The following is an 18,498-nucleotide window of genomic DNA, read 5'->3' as shown; positions in this document are numbered from 1 at the left end:
GAAGAAACCTTAATAGGTGGTACCATTGGAAGTACTCTCTGCTGTGCACTCCACAGACTACATAATTAAGTAGATGTAAATGTCCTAGATTTCCCATAAAGTATACCGCTTATTTACCTTAGCAGCGTAGCATCCCTGGAGTAAATGAGTGCTTTCGTATTCATTTATTTAACAATTTCAGTATTCACTACATTCAAGTGTCTCGTGTTGGAACTTAATATCGATGATCAAGTTGTAATAACGTTAAGACATCGAGAGCTACAACTCAGAGATTAGTACGAAATGTTGTAAATCCTTACATTACTACCAGTTGTATATAGTTCAGACTATCAGTGGTGAATTCTTTTAAAGCAACGTGCCAAATAGACAGCCCGTCAACGCCTCGTTTGTAATTAATCTGTGACATACGCATCACTCCACATGCCGGAGATACGGTATTCCTTTTTACGATTGAAACTGGTAAGCGTATCTGTTGACATTTTAATGTATTTCCTCTTCGTATCACTCACGTAAAATTGATGTGTAACTTCATTACTGCACGAAAGCATTACTTTTTACATTTCGTTAGGGTGGACAGTAGTACTGTGTCAGCTAATAAAATCTTTGGCGCAACAGGTTAAGTATTATCATTCGTTGATTGAGCGCGAAGAAGGGAATATTCTGTGTCATTGCGCTGAAATTGTTGTGGAAGTTGGAGACTTGTCTACATATATGGCTGCTATTATTCTTCAGAAACGTAAATATATTTGATTCCATCTCGTCATGGCCGGAAAGATAGATGACGCAGTAAGTAAACTGAACGATTATTAATACGAGGACCGGCAACTTATTGTAATTTGTTAAAAATAATTTATTTGTTTGCAGTATGAGCTACTACTTAAAATGTACCGCAATATTTCGATGAAATGCCTTCTGTCTTGCGTACCAACGCAAACAGAAATGAAGCCGAGACGTGGAGAGGTAATTATTAAAGATAATTGATTGATTTATAACTTAGAATTCAGGAACGGAATTACACAGTTTAAACGATTTTTCAACGTGAATGAAGGGTGATAATGTTTTATATGTCGTAAATCGCGCAGTTTCTGAGGAAGAAAGTGCTTCTGGATAATTTATTATGCTCACATAGTTTGACAGCAAAGTGTGTAATTTTGCCGCTGCCATTATAGGCAGTGTTTTATTTTAATATTTATGTCTGGGTGTTATGGTAAATTAATTACCTATCCTACTTTTACATTCATTAAAGCCAAAGTTGGTAGAAAGAAATTTTTCTTTATCGGCCAAAACAAATTTCCTAAATTAGTCTAACATGGAAATAAAACACTATAAATAAAATTGATTAATCAGGTAACTTCTTAATCTTAGAAATTTAGCAAACGGTACGCCCAGCCACAGTGACAGAATATAATGAAGATTTTATACTGTTCTGTTTATGAAGAGTAGGAGTTGCACATTCATGGAGCTGATTTTTCAACTGTTTCTCTCACAGGTATGGCATATAATTTCGTGCAAGGTGATGCTGTTTGGATCAGCAAAGACGGTTTACGTATTTCTTTACTGCAATATTGGACGATATTGGATTTGACTTAAACCTAGTGTTTATAAAGAAAAATAATTTTTGTTTGTATGTAATACAAATTACAAGAACTATGAAAAGAAAAAAAAAATGTTCTGATAATGCACAGCACAAAAGCCTGATACTGGTACTTACACTCTACATCCACATACTGCATCCACATACTGATAAATTTCATACATTTTTACATCAATCAGGAACATTGGTCTCTTCATTTTCTATCACAGAAAAATAATGTTCTGACACATATAACACTGAGATTAAGTTTAACTTTGCAGATTACAGATCTGAATTTGTCTATTCTAAATACAATCAAATGCACTAAATGAATGCCATCTTTCAACTCTCAGAATATGCAAGCAGCAGGGGTTCCCTACATATTCCTTACTAGATGCATTAAAATATCACATGCAGCTGTAGCTGTATGTTAAAAATCATTTGCAGCAATAAGTATCTGCTACCAGAAACAGAAATCATTAGTGTGGTGATCACACTATCCCCTCTGAGTAAAGCAGTATGTACAATTTTGGTGATTTCTGAGGCAAATCTGTATACAGGATGAACTGTCAAATTCACTAAATTGATTAACAGATTTTTTATTGATTTTTTTCCTGTTTGGAGTGTGTAAACCTTGCATTCACTTTTTTTAATCAGCAGAGAAGTGAATATTAAAATAGTATAATATATTCAGTACCACTCATTCAAGAGGACATAACATCAATGTATTTTGTTGCCACATAAATTTCCATTGCCGGAGGTTTCTCATTCAGAAAATTCTTACGCACGTCACACTGTGAGGAACCGTTCAGTGCTTAGTTTGGTTTATTATTGCATTCTGATGCAGAAATACAAAAATAAATCTTTCTCCTTGAAGTAATTATAAACACGAACCTGCATTTGACACATAGCAAAATGGTTCAAATGGCTCTGAGCCCTATGGGACTTAACTGCTGAAGTCATCAGTCCCCTAGAACTTAGAACTACTTAAACCTAACTATCCTAAGGACAACACACACATCCATGCCCGAGGCAGGATTCGAACCTGTGACCGTAGCGGTTGCGCGGCTCCAGACTGTCGAGCCTAGAACCGTTCGGCTACTCCGGCCCACAACACATAGCATCAAATGGACTTTAATAAATATAATCTTTTTTCTAATTTAAGACAGGTCTTTCCTGAAATTTGGAACAAAAAAGAAAATTTAAATTCAGATTAATTGAATATTGGAGCCAGAAGCAAAAATTAAGTAAACACTGTGGATATAGGGGAGTGCTAAAGTGCAATATTTTATCGGTGTTAAGTATTGCGAGTGCAAATATTGGTTCTGGTGGGCAAGGATTAAGATCAAAAGCAAAACATCTAAGCATTCTCATGCTGTTGTTGAAGCAGTCAGTTGGGATATTAATCACAGAAACCAGAGGGAAATTGGAACCCTCCTCCTGCCATCTGTGGCAGAGTTACTTGCTTCAGTAAAATTGTTCCAGTAGTTGCTAAATATAAACCTACTTCCCTTAATGACTTATCAAATTTTGATTATGGGACTGTTGTTTACTATTTCTCTTCCTGTGGTAAGTTACCTTATGTGTGACCTCACAGCTGAGAGGAACATTTTCTGAGTACTTTCGCTAGGTGAATATAATTTTTATAAGACCATCTGTTAACAAAATCATATTATATTTATCACCAAATTACAAGATGTATACAGGAAACACTGCCAGTTTGGATAATGTGAAACGTAAAGATAAGAGTGCCACATGTAAAATTAAAGAGTGCCACAGGGCTTCACCAGCACTCATATGATGAAAAGTAAATTTGGAGTAGGTTGTACAGTATAGTAAATTATGTACGTTAATTTTCAAGCACAGGTGATGAGCAATATTGTGCTACTTAATCCAAGGCACAACAATTTGTGTGTATCTCAGAATAAGCAGAATATTTGTCTTTTCTGTCTTGAGCATAATGATAGTGAAGATAATGGTAGTAATAACAGTAATAAGTAAATATATCCAGTATCAGGATTATACATCATACTATTAATACATTTTACATTCTCTGTCATTTTCCTCAGTTATAATTCATATTTCAGCAGGAGAAAATCTAATCCTTATTTTATATTTGTTTCTTTCCGTATTCGTTGTTCACCATTAATGTGTTTCAACCTCTCTAGTATTCCATGCTCTCTGAATTATTTTGAATCTGTTTATCATGTTCCATTACAATTTTTCACTTTATTTCATTTCAATTGATCAATACTTTAGAGGTAACCAATTTACATCATTTATCTGACAGAAATAATACCAGATGCCAACACTAGCATTCATCTGAGAACAACTTTTAACTAGTTTTTTATTAGTGGTTTACAGGAAAGAATGGAATTTCTGAAGCTGTTAAAATTCATGGAGGAAGCTGTGTGAAAGAGAAAGTATAAGAATATCTAAGAGTTGTAAGGTGTGAGGAAAAAGAAATGAGAAATACAAAGTGAGTACTTGAGAAGAATTAAAAATTGTGAGTCCAGTAACAAAGATAACATCAGAAGAGAGAGAAAAAAAACAGGATCAAAATAATAATTGGAAAATAGAAAATATACAGTGAAAGCAAATAGTGATAAATGAAAGAACACAAGATCACAGAAACTCGAAAGTATAATAAAGGAATGCATAATTGGGCAGGAAAGGGAAGAGGGATGTCCTTGGCAGTGGAAGTAAGAGTAACATAGATCACTGCCATGGAACGTATGGGATTGCAAGTTGTTCTAGAGAAATAATTGCAACCTGCACAGTGCTAAGGATCAAGTGGTGCTTGGCATTCTAAATGCTTGGTGGCAGAAGCAACAGCGGAAATAATAATTTTTGGGCTGTCTGCCCGAGAATACAGGTCTACATCAGGGGCATGACACAGTCCTTCAACTCACATCTGGTAAGCTGTGGTGGTGACTCCTCCCTCCTATTTTATGAAAAAACCTTTGTTGCATTCCCATCAGTTGCAGCTAATGATCTTATGGAAGTAACCACAAATTCTCTACATCAAGACCTACATATTAACTTAAGTAAATCTCAGCTGCTAACATTTAAAACAACCAGCTTTCATCAAAAGACACAGATAACTTTAAATTTCTTTGTTCATCTGCTGAAAAATCTTCGTTGAATAAACCAAATTAATTCTGTATGTGAGAAAACCAACAGTGGACTGTTTCTGATAAGCCAGTGGCCAAAAACAGTTCCCAGCCAAACCTTAAAAATTGTGTAATATGAAACAAAATATACGGAATAGAATTATGGGACTGTGCAGCAGACATATACCTGAATAGAATGTAGACATTAGGTTAAAGCATGGACAAAGGTCCAGATAGTCCTGTTGTGAATCCTTTGCCAAATGTAAATATTTGACAGTATCTAACTTACACAATGCATTGTTGTTGTTCTGGTCTTCAGTCCTGAGACTGGTTTGATGCAGCTCTCCATGCTACTCTGTCCTGTGCAAGCTTTTTCATCTCCCAGTACCTACTGCAACCTACATCCTTCTGAATCTGCTTAGTGTATTCATCTCTTGGTCTCCCTCTACGATTTTTAGCCTCCACGCTGCCCTCCAATACTAAATTGGTGATACCTTGATGCCTCAGAACATGTCCTACCAACCAATCCCCTCTTCTGGTCGAGTTGTGCCACAAATTTCTCTTCTCCCCAATCCTATTCAATACTTCCTCATTAGTTATGTGATCTACCCATCTAATCTTCAGCATTCTTCTATAGCACCACATTTCGAAAGCTTCTATTCTCTTCTTGTCCAAACTATTTATCGTCCATGTTTCACTTCCATACATGGCTACACTCCATACGAATACTTTCAGAAATGACTTCCTGACACTTAAATCAATACTGGATGTTAACAAATTTCTCTTCTTTAGAAACGCTTTCCTTGCCATTGCCAGCCTACATTTTATATCCTCTCTACTTCGACCATCATCAGTTATTTTGCTCCCCAAATAGCAAAACTCCTTTACTACTTTAAGTGCCTCATTTCCTAATCTAATTCCCTCAGTATCCCCCGACTTAATTCGACTACATTCCATTATCCTCGTTTTGCTTTTGTTGATGTTCATCTTATATCCTCCTTTCAAGACACTGTCCATTCCGTTCAACTGCTCTTCCAAGTCCTTTGCTGTCTCTGACAGAATTACAATGTCATTGGCGAACCACAAAGTTTTTATTTCTTCTCCATGAATTTTAATACCTACTCCAAATTTTTCTTTTGTTTCCTTTACTGCTTGCTCAATATACAGATTGAACAACATCGGGGAGAGGCTACAACCCTGTCTTACACCCTTCCCAACCACTGCTTCCCTTTCATGTCCCTCGACTCTTATAACTGCCATCTGGTTTCTGTAAAAATTGTAAATAGCCTTTCGCTCCCTGTATTTTACTCCTGCCACCTTTAGAATTTGAAAGAGAGTATTCCAGTCAACATTGTCAAATGCTTTCTCTAAGTCCACAAATGCTAGAAACGTAGGTTTGCCTTTCCTTAATCTTTCTTCTAAGATAAGTGGTAAGGTCAGTATTGCCTCACGTGTTCCAGTGTTTCTACGGAATCCAAACCGATCTTCCCTGAGGTTGGCTTCTACTAGTTTTTCCATTCATCTGTAAAGAATTCGTGTTAGTATTTTGCAGCTGTGACTTATTAAACTGATAGTTCGGTAATTTTCACATCTGTCAACACCTGCTTTCTTTGGGATTGGAATTATTATATTCTTCTTGAAGTCAGATGGTATTTCGCCTGTTTCATACATCTTGCTCACCAGATGGTAGAGTTTTGTCAGGACTGGCTCTCCCAAGGCCGTCAGTAGTTCCAATGGAATGTTGTCTACTCCGGGGGCCTTGTTTTGACTCAGGTCTTTCAGTGCTCTGTCAAACTCTTCACGCAGTATCATATCTCCCATTTCATCTTCATCTACATCCTCTTCCATTTCCATAATATTGTCCTCAAGTACATCGTCCTTGTGTAGACCATCTATATACTCCTTCCACCTTTCTGCTTTCCCTTCTTTGCTTAGAACTGAGTTTCCATCTGAGCTCTTGATATTCATACAAGTCGTTCTCTTATCTCCAAAGGTCTCTTTAATTTTCCTGTAGGCAGTATCTATCTTACCCCTAGTGAGATAGGCCTCTACGTCCTTACATTTGTCCTCTAGCCATCCCTGCTTAGCTATTTTGCACTTCCTGTCGATCTCATTTTTGAGACGTTTGTATTCCTTTTTGCCTGCTTCATTTACTGCATCTTTATATTTTCACCTTTCATCAATTAAATTCAATATTTCTTCTGTTACCCAAGGATTTCTACTAGCCCTCGTCTTTTTACCTACTTGATCCTCTGCTGCCTTCGCTACTTTATCCCTCAAAGCTACCCATTCTTCTTCTACTGTATTTCTTTGCCCCATTCCTGTCAATTGTTCCCTTATGCTCTCACTGAAACTCTGTACAACCTCTGGTTCTTTCAGTTTATCCAGGTCCCATCTCCTTAAATTCCCACCTTTTTGCAGTTTCTTCAGTTTTAATCTACAGGTCATAACCAATAGATTGTGGTCAGAGTCCACATCTGCCCCTGGAAATGTCTTACTATTTAAAACCTGGTTCCTAAATCTCTGTCTTACCATTATATAATCTATCTGATACCTTTTAGTATCTCCAGGGTTCTTCCATGTATACAACCTTCTTTCATGATTCTTAAACCAAGTGTTAGTTATGATTATGGTGTGCTCTGTGCAAAATTCTACCAGGCGGCTTCCTATTTCATTTCTTAGCCCCAATCCATATTCACCTACTATGTTTCCTTCTCTCCCTTTTCCTACACTCGAATTCCAGTCACCCATGACTATTAAATTTTCGTCTCCCTTCACAATCTGAATAATTTCTTTTATTTCATCATACATTTCTTCAATTTCTTCGTCATCTGCAGAGCTAGTTGGCATATAAACTTGTACTACTGTAGTAGGTGTGGGCTTCGTATCTATCTTGGCCACAATAATGCGTTCACTATGCTGTTTGTAGTAGCTTACTCGCATTCTTATTTTCCTATTCATTATTAAACCTACTCCTGCATTACCCCTATTTGATTTTGTGTTTACAACCCTGTAGTCACCTGACCAGAAGTCGTGTTCCTCCTGCCACCGAACTTCACTAATTCCCACTATATCTAACTTCAACCTATCCATTTCCCTTTTTAAATTTTCTAACCTACCTGCCCGATTAAGGGATCTGACATTCCACGCTCCGATCCGTAGAACGCCAGTTTTCTTTCTCCTGATAACGACATCCTCTTGAGTAGTCCCCGCCCAGAGATCCGAATGGGGGACTATTTTACCTCCGGAATATTTTACCCAAGAGGACGCCATCATCATTTAATCATACAGTAAAGCTGCATGCCCTCGGGAAAAATTACGGCTGTAGTTTCCCCTTGCTTTCAGCCGTTCGCAGTACCAGCACAGCAAGGCCGTTTTGGTTATTGTTACAAGGCCAGATCAGTCAATCATCCAGACTGTTGCCCTTGCAACTACTGAAAAGGCTGCTGCCCCTCTTCAGGAACCACACATTTGTCTGGCCTCTCAACAGATACCCCTCCGTTGTGGTTGCACCTATGGTACGGCTATCTGTATCGCTGAGGCACGCAAGCCTCCCCACCAACGGCAAGGTCCATGGTTCATGGGAAGACACAATACATGACAAAAAAAAAAAAAGGGAAGTACCCAGAAAGCACGGACAGACATCAGTGTAGCTTTATACATGTACACACTATCAATGGGTATATAAATGACTGGAGTTGGAATTCTCTGTAACAGGCAGAATGACCACTAGTGTTGTCCACACTTATTGTTGTTACCATCCTTGTCAGGGTATTCTAGGGACGTGAACAATGTCAACTATTCAGTGGTCACTGTGAATGACATGTAAATGCTGTGTGCTTGCATGCGACAGCATTATCAGCAGCAGACAGACTTTGAAAGAGGCCTCATTGAAGGTCTCCATTTCGCTGGCTAGGTGAATGATGAAATATCCAAATTTGTGGGGCATTCAGATGTGGTATGGCCTGAAGCTGGACTACATTGTAATGTGTGGCAGGCATACTCATTGTTAAGATCCTGGTAGACCACGTCTGACCACCCAGGGAGGATTGCTGTATTGTGTACCAAGGACTTCACAACACTTTCACATTTAAGCCTGCCATCCGAGAAGAAATAATGAACTCCGTGCAATGTTCTGTGTCATCCTGCACCACTGGTCAGAGACTAGCAGGAATAGGGAATTATCATCCCTTGCACAGGCTGCCATTAACACCACAACAAAACCACTGCATTTGGAGTGGTACTTGCCCAGGAAAAATGGACTGCTGATGAGTAGTGTTGCAGTGTATTTCATTATCAAACACAGTTCTGCTTTGTGACAAATCAGTGTTGTTGGTGAGTGTGGTGACACCCCAGACAGAGGTTACATTCTTCCAGTGTGTTGGGGAGGCACAGTGGTATTACTCTTGTTGTCATTGTGTCTGAGGTCATCAGGTATGACTTCAGTTCATGGCTGATAGTGATTGACAGAAATATGACAGCACAATGGTGCTGCCATTTTTCATCAGGACAATGTTCACCCACACATGGACTATGCCACTGCAAAGTGTGTGCATGATGTTGAGCTACACCAGTGGCCAGCAATATCCTGAGATCTGTCCCCAACACAACATGTGGGACCAGCTTGGAAGTCAGCTCTGTCCCTGTCCAAGTATCCAGGATATCAAGAACCATTTATAAAAGCTGTGCATCAGCTTGCTCCAGGAAAGAATACAACAGCTTTATGACATGCAATGGATTTTTTTTCATAGATCATTTTACATGAGATATCATAATGATGTTGAAGGAGTCATTTTACATTCGCATCTCAAGTTAATTTGTACATAGTGTTACATTCTGAACATTTCTAAGAGGATATTTTTTTCACAAAAAGAAGAAAGATATACAGATGTGAGTTAGTATTTCCTACCCACCATCTTTTGCACATTAAGGTAATAGGAATTCTTCTAAGGAATAGAAGAAGTTGTTAAGGAAAGAGTTAGAAATTTCCTCAGTTTGTTATCAAATTTTATTTTGCTATCTGTCAGATATTTTATGTCACTGGGTAAATAGTCAGAAGTTTTTGTTGTGGCATTGTGCAGCACTTTTTCTACTGAAGACAACCTTAATGTGGATTAATGAATGTGATTTTTCCTTCTGGTATTGGAATTATGTACATCAGTGTTCTTGTTGAATCATAGTTGGTGATTTACAACAAATTTCATGAGGGCATAAATGTGCTGTGAAGCAGTGCTCACAATGCCCAACTCCTTAAACAGATGTCTACAAAATGATTGTGGGTGAGCACCACATATTATTTTCACAGTATCTTTTAGCACAATGAAGACTTTCTTCCTTAAAGATGAGTTACCCAGAACATTATTCCATATGACATTACTGAATTAAAATATGCAAAATAAGTCAACTTACTGAATTGTCTCTCCCCAAGATTTTCAGTTATCCTAAGCACAAATGTGGCAGAACTAAATTGTTTTAGCATTTCCGAAATGTATTTTTCCAATTTAAATTCTCATCAAGGTGGACTTTTAAGAATTTTGAAGTTTTGACGCTGTTTTTTATTTTCTTGCCATGTGTTACACTTACCATTGGTGTAGTGCCTCAAGATGTGCAGAACTGAGTATGTTGTACCTTTCTAAAACAGAGGGTGTGACCATTCACAGAAAACCAGTCAATGCTACTTTTAAGAACTCTGTTTACCATTTATTCTGTTTCTTTACATATGCTTAGACTGATTACAATACTAGTGTCATCAGCAAACAGAATGACAGAAGATCATTTACATACACTACTGGTCATTAAAATTGCTACACCAAGAAGAAATGCAGATGATAAAGGGGTATTCATTGGACAAATATATTATACTAGAAATGACATGTGATTACATTTTCATGCAATTTGGGTGCATACATCCTGAGAAATCAGTACCCAGAACAACCACCTCTAGCTGTAACAACGACCTTGATACGCCTGGGCATTGAGTCAAACAGAGCTTGGATGGCATGTACAGATACAGCTGCCCACGCAGCTTCAACACGATACCACAGTTCATCAAGAGTAGTGGTTCAAATGGCTCTGAGCACTATGGGACTTAACATCTGAGGTCATCAGTCCCGTAGAACTTAGAACTACTTAAACCTAACTAACCTAAGGACATCACACACATCCATGCCCGAGGCAGGATTCGAACCTGCAACCGTAGCGGTCACGCAGTTCCAGACTGTAATGCCTAGAACCGCTCGGCCACTCCGGCCGGCCATAAAGAGTAGTGACTGTCATATTGTGACGAACCAGTTGCTCGGCCATCATTGACCAGATGTTTTCAATTGGTGAGGGATCTGAAGAATGTGCTGGTCAGGGCAGAAGTCAAACTTTTGCTGTATCCAGAAAGGCCCGTACAGGACCTGCAACATGCAGTCCTGCATTGTCCTGCTGAAATGTAGGGTTTCGCAGGGATCGAATGAAGGGTAGAGCCACAGGTCGTAACACATCTGAAATGTAACGTCCACTGATCAAAGTGCCGTCAATATGAACAAGAGGTGGCCGAGACGTGTAACCGATGGCACCCCATACCATCATGCCAGGTGATACGCCAGTATGGCGATGACAAATACACGCTTCCAATGTGCGTACACTGCGATGTCACCAAACATGGATGCGACCATCATGACGCTGTAAACAGAACCTGGATTCATCCAAAAAAATGACGTTTTGCCATTCGTGCACCTAGGTTCGTCATTGAGTACACTATCGCAGGCACTCCTGTCTGCGAGCTGATAGTCTCTGCTGCTGCAAACGTCGTCGAACTGTTCGTGCAGATGGTTGTTGTCTTGCAAATGTCCCCATCTGTTGACTCAGGGATCGAGATGCGGCTGCACAATCCATTACAGCCATGCGGATAAGATGCCTGTCATATCGATTGATAGTGATACGAGGGCATTGTGATCCAGCACGGTGTTCCATATTACCCTCCTGAACCCATCGATTCCATATTCTGGTAACAGTCTTTGGATCTCGACCAACGCGAGCAGCAATGTCGCGATACGATAAACCACAATTGCGATAGGCTACAATCTGACCTTTATCAAAGTCGGAAACATGATGGTACACATTTCTCCTCCTTACACAAGGCATCACAACAATGTTTCACCAGGCAATGCCAGTCAACTGCTGTTTGTGTATGAGAAATCGGTTGGAAACTTTCCTTATGTCAGCACATTGTAGGTGTCACCTCCGGTGCCAACCTTGTGTGAATGCTCTGAAAAGCTAATCATTTGCGTATCACAGCATCTTCTTCCTGACGGTTAAATTTCACATCTGTAGCACGTCATCTTTGTGGTGTAGCAATTTTAATGGCCAGTAATGTATATGAGGAACAGTAGTTGACGTAACACTAGAACTTGGGGAGCCTCATACATTATTTCTCCCCAGTCAAAATTATGTCCCTGGACTAGATTGCTTCAATTATTAAGTACAACTTTCTGGTTACATATGACATTATCCATTAGTTGGTTATACCATCACTCCCCATAAATTATCAATTTACCCAGGAGAATACTGTGATTCACACAGTCAAATGCCTTAGGGGGGTCACATAAAACACCACCCAGCACCATTTTGTTATTTAATGCTTGTAAAATCTGGTGAGTGAAGTTGTAAATGGCATTCACATTAGAGCAATCCCTCTGAAACACAAATTGTTATTTGCTAGGAGTGCTGTTAATGCTATGGAGAGATACTGTTCTTGAATACATCACCTTCTCAAAAATTTCGGAAAATGATTTGAGCAGTGAAATAGGTCATTAGTTATTGACATCTCTCTTATCACCTTTCTCAAAGAGGGGTTTAAGTGTGGTATAGTTCAGTCCCTCTAGAAAAATGTCTTGAGTTAGTGATATATTACATATTTCAGATAAGATTGGGCTTATTACATGGGAACAAACTTTTGTTACTTTATTGGAAACATCATCAAAATCAGATGACCTTTTATTTTTGAAAGAATGCATAATTTTCTAAATTTCAGATGGAGAAGTTGGTGAAACATTCATATGATTGATTTTGTGAAAGTTACATTTTCAACTCACTGCTGTGGTTTTGCTCTTGAATTGATTGTCCCTCTGCTTTCTATTATATTTAAGAAATGATTATTAAATGCATTTGCTAGCTGTGACTCATCATTCATAGCACTTCTATTCAGTTCAATAGTAATTTCATCTTGTTCTGTGGCTGGTTGTCTTGTCTCTCATTTAACTGCCTGTAATATATCCTTAAGTCTGTTGTTGGAAGTACTGATTTGTGACATTATGTGCATGTTCCTTGATTTTTTTAAGACAGTTTGAGTATTTTTTGTAGTGTGCAACTCCTGCAGGATCCCTTCTTACTCTTGCCAAAAGATACATTTCCGTTTTCCTTCCAAAAGACACTTTAATGCCTATAGCGGGCCACGGTTTTTTATGTCGCTGTTTAGTGTTCTTTCTGATTACCATGTGCGGGAAGCTATTTTATATAATGATATGAATTTATCATGGAATAGATTAAATTTTATGTTAGAATTTTGTTCGTTATAAATTTCGTCCCAGGGCATCTCCTGTAAACTGTTCTTAAAGACATTTCTCATACCATAAGGCACTGTGTTATTTATCCTAATAAGCACTGCATCATGATCAGAGAGAGCATTTGTTACTGGGTAAACAGTTATTTTTGTGCTTTGAGCATCAAAGAAAATATCACTAATTAGGATCCTGATGCCTTTATCTACCTGTGTTGGAAAGTTAATTACTGAGATCAAATTTTAGGTTCCAAATAAGATTTCCAGATTATTTTTCCTATCAGAATCCTTAAAAAATCTACACTGAAGTCACCACAGACTATCAAATGCTTGCTGATGCCTGACACATAGCACAACAAGGAATCCATTTTCCTTATAAATAGTTCATAATTTCCCAGTGGGGACCTATATACAGTTACAATTAAAATTGAAATTTACTTGCTCAATGTTTTTGAACTTGTGTTCTGTCTTAATGTATGTAACAACTCCTCCTTTTACCATGTTATTTCTGCATGCTTAAGCTGCAATAGTGTAATCTTTTATATGTAACTAATCTAATCCTGTGGTTATATGGTGCTCAGACAGGCACAGAATGTTTAGGATGTCTATCTTTTCAGAGCTTCCTAGATTTTCCAAACGGACAAGATGCTCTTCTGCCTTGCTACTCAGTCCTGTAATATTTTGATGAAGTAAACTAAACTTTTTTTCTGTGTGTTATTAAGCATTTTGTAGGGCTCTCCCGTTATTATCACTTCTTTCAGAACGTGGTGCCTGAATCTTGATTCTAACCTAAAAATGGTACCCCTCTGACTCCAGGAACCACAAGGATCTTGCTATGAGTCTAAGTATTACGGTGGAAAGATGCAAACAATCTGGAGAGTGTTTATGAGTTATTTTACCTGGGGTCATATTACATAATGTGGAAATACACTTCTGTGGATAATTAATGGTTGGATGTGAAGATCAATAGTGAATGCAGCTCAGGGTAGAGACATGTGGGTCAAGTTAACTTTCTCGTATTTTCTTTGAAGGCTATGATGAGTCAGTCAGGTTGGTTAAGATGCAACAATTTATCATTTCTAATCAGATATCCACAGATAGTGAGGGTACTGGGTATGGATCTTATATGTTAATCATAGAAGAGTGCAGTCTCAAACTTCTACAGTTGAAAGAAGAGTGCTGGGTGGGATGCTGTTGTGAGTACCTAGTTACACTTGAGAGCACCAAGGAAACATCATTGACAATAACACATTTATTAGGTGGTAATACAGGATTGTTTTTGAAAGCACTACACCATAGCTAGGCTGGAGGGACAATACTTTGTCAGCAGCAGAAGGCCAGTGGGTGTTCGACTCATAACACCACCAGTGCAGTGAAGCATCGGGTGGTGGCTATTATGTCACAGGACAGCGTTTCTTATCACAATCTGCTTTGTCATTAGATAAGATTGTTCTCCCAGCTTCCAAGATGTCATTATGCCTTGCTTGCACACTTGGGCACTCGGTCATTCCTCCGTGGTGTAGTGGATCCCACGTTTGTCACAACTTGCTCAGCATTTCCCCCTAGCTGGCAGTGTACTGGTCATGGACACAGGTGGTTTGGCTTCCAGTAGCTGTCAAGGTAGGACTTGGACAAATTTTTAGTATCTGCTGGAGATAATATCCTGGGGCATAGCAGTCAGATGATAATTTGGAAAAGTGACCCTCTGTAGGTGGTTGAGGTGTATGATGGGCATACAGATTGATGTAAAGCCATCACTGAGATGTAAGTAACATCAAGAAAGTAGTGTTGTTTGGAAAATGACTGAATGAACTGGATATTGGATCAGATTTCATCATTCTCATTTTACTACCATTTATTTTCCTCATTCTTCTTCCCTTTGTTGAATTCTTCTGAAAATCCTCCTCGTTCCTTCATTGTAAATATACTTTTATTTCCTTGTTTTTCTTTTTATCGTTTATGATCATCTGATCTCTGACACACACTTATATCGATTGTATAATGTCTTGCACAGATTCTACAGACATGACATATCATGTAATGGAATATACACTACAAATGATGATGTTCTGGAGTAATTTTGATTGTGGGATGTTGGTAATTTATAGAAAGGTCCAGGATTCAAATAAACAAAATAAATATTTAATTACATAATTTTGTGTTTATTGTTGATACTTAAAGGTAGTCACATTAGCTACAAAAGGTCTATTGGGCTGCTCTTGACACACTGTGATTACATTCTTTACCTTGTTTTAGGAAATTGAAGTTGAAGGTCTTTGTGGTCTTGACTCATAGGAAGTGGGACAAACTTGGTGGTAACATGGTGCATTCCAAGATGCTTTGTCAGGATTTCACGACATGATCCAATTGAAATGTTACATTCTTCTGTAAAGTTGTCGGCAATCATTCCTTGACTGGCACATACAGTTCCGTTGATTTTCCTGACATGAGTGTCCCCAAAGCATGTCATGAACAAGGGTCACCTTTAACTTCCATCCAGCCACTTTTGATCTGCCTCAACTATTTGTGACACTGACTATGGCTTAAGCACTCATAACTGTAGGTTTTCTGCATCATTTGGTGTGCCTCTGTAAAGGTTTTCGTGAGTTTCACACTAAATTTAATGCAGATACATTGATCCTCTAACTCTGTCATTTCCAAATTTGCAAACTGTGTGACATACTGTTCTGTTCAGTATGGCAGTGAACAATAACTGATGGACATACAATAATGAAACTTCCAGAAGTTATACATGAAATACAGGTATGTGCAGGAATGCCAACCACATTTCTCTCCAACACACCACTGGTGCAAATTTACGAATGTTGCAGAATTGTTTGAACAGGCAACGTATTTTGGGAGACATGTTTTATCAGATAGAAATCAATTATTTTCTTCTCTGAAATAATCACCCATACATATTTTTGAACATTCACTTACTCCTGGTTTCTCATTTTCATCTTGGTATATTGTTGTGAAATATTCCAAACTGTTTCCTAAGGGAAGACATAGCAAAACTGTAACTTCTATCTGTATAATGCGAAAGGAAGATCTAGCTCACTTACCTCATTTGTTTCGTGTTTACCACAAATTTTGTTTGATGTACATCTTTAGATCTGAAACTGGGAAAAAGAATGAAAGAGTGCACTACTGCTAAAATTCTACAAGTATACAACCAGTGATGTTATTAAATATGCAGGAATATACAGCCAAAGAGTACCCACAAAAAAAAAGAAACAAAAAGGTGCAACGTACAGTTGGTCCAGTATGGGGAGAGATACTACAAGGAAACTTACATGGTCAACTGCATGGCAATATGTGCACATGTCCATGCCCCCATAGATGGGAGAAAAGCATTCATAATCTGTGAAAAGATTAAAGAAATTATAAACTAATTAAAATAAAGACTGATAGTACATGGATTAAGTATATGATATAGACACATTGGAATTATTACACAATTAGGATAAAAATGTATAATGTATGTGGAAACGGGAAATTGTCACAAAACTGTGCTGCATACACTAAGCTGAGCATTGCTGCCCAGTACTCTCTATGCATTCTTAAGACAACATATATGACAAACAAGTTGCTCTCATGAATGTGGAATGAGTGGTAATTCAGATATCTGTAATATAAGAGACCATCACCATAAACGTGTAAGTTAACTATCACAGGAACATTCATTTTGGTCATTCTAAATCTTGTTTATATCATTTATTTTGGTGGTAGATGTGTCTAATTTCTCCAGTACTGGTACTTGTTGACTCTTTATTTAAAATTTCAATATTACTGTTTATGACCTTGTTCTATGGTTATCTGTTTACAAAAGAAAAAATGTAGTAAGTAAACCAGACAGTGTTTTTACATTATTCAAAACTGTTTCAACCTTTCATTCCTCTCTAGATGAATGACCTACTAGATTTAGGACTAACACACGACTTTCAGTACACAATTTTGTCCACACTTTTAGAAACATTGTTGGACTTAACATTCTGTATTGTAAATATTCAGTGAACTAGTTATCTAAAATATATTTTCTTATAAAGTAGTCTTTATAAAATTTTTCCTGATATGTAAGTATTCCACTACATCACTTTGTGCTGCATTTGAAAGAAAGATTGTGGTTATTGTCCTAAAATTAGTTACATATGTTTTCCAGGTTCTGTGTGCTGAATATTGTATTACATGTGAAATGCAGCAGTTGAGGAAATCTGTAATCAACAAACTACCACAGACAAGGAAGCAATAAAAATATATATGGATACATGTTTTTTCATACACTTAGCAAATGTTCTGAAATGTTAATCAATAGTAAATGTTGTGGAAAATATTATATTTACCAATCAAAGTTGATTCACATCTAAGTATTGTTGCTGAGTTCAGTTTAACCTTTCATCCCATAACTATATTTTCAGTGCATTCATCTCTCTACATTTGCTTCTGTATCAGTAATCTGTGAATAATCTTAAAACTCCTTTATTTAGAACCAAAGTAAATATTACAGGATGCTTTTCAAGATATTACATATTCCAGATGTAACCAATATAATTGTCCTATCCGTGTAGAAATATAAAAGTGAACAAATTCTATGGATTATACTTTTACTGTGACTATTCATGGCATGTAATTTTATGAAGTGGTTTTCACTTAAACTAGTTTAGCTAGTCTGCACTCTGTTGTTAACATTATATTTCTGAATGTTTGATTTTGTAAAGAAATTTTCACTTTAACTGCTTGATTAACTTTTGTATTTATAACAGAAGTCTTAATGGAATTTTTCACTCAGCAATGTGAAGGAAATGAATCAGTTTATGTAAGTTATACAAATGTAAATAATTGCCATTGGTTTTTACTGTTCAGTCCAAGTGGAAAACCTAACAAATATAATGCTAATATTTTTTCTAAGAAATAAGTTAAAAAGAAATATTAAATTTTAGGACAGTGCAATTCAAAATGGTAAATAATGTAAACTTGAAAGGCATTAGACTGATAGTTAGTTATTTAAATGTTCAGTGGATCATAACTGAAAATTCTTGCAGTGATGGATGATGAGTCAGTTCAACAATTATACTACACTTTCATAGTATAAATGACTGAAGACGAAAGATCGCTTATGTGTAACAGAACAACAGTTTGAAACTTCTTCCTTCATAACAGGCATTTCTTATCATGTCAAGCTGCTCTATGCATTGGCCTTTGCAGTCTGCGAATCTGAATTCTCAGTCAGGGAAGCACAGTTGGATTTCATATTGTAGGCATGTTAA

The 18,498-nt window shown here is 37.5% G+C and overlaps 1 long non-coding RNA gene across 1 annotated transcript; it reads left to right on the top strand.

Moving 5' to 3' along the window:
- The first annotated feature begins 650 nt into the window (after nucleotides 1–650).
- On the top strand, nucleotides 651–17,722 carry LOC124554747. Its single transcript, XR_006968430.1, has 3 exons — nucleotides 651–786; nucleotides 865–960; nucleotides 17,394–17,722. It is a non-coding gene; the product is annotated as an uncharacterized LOC124554747 (long non-coding RNA).
- Nucleotides 17,723–18,498: the final 776 nt, after the last annotated feature.

This window comes from Schistocerca americana, chromosome X (genome assembly GCF_021461395.2).
Source record: "Schistocerca americana isolate TAMUIC-IGC-003095 chromosome X, iqSchAmer2.1, whole genome shotgun sequence".
Taxonomy (NCBI): Eukaryota; Metazoa; Arthropoda; class Insecta; order Orthoptera; family Acrididae; genus Schistocerca; species Schistocerca americana.
The sequence above is the reverse complement of the archived record's forward strand: the minus strand, read 5'-3'. Positions and strand labels throughout refer to the sequence as shown.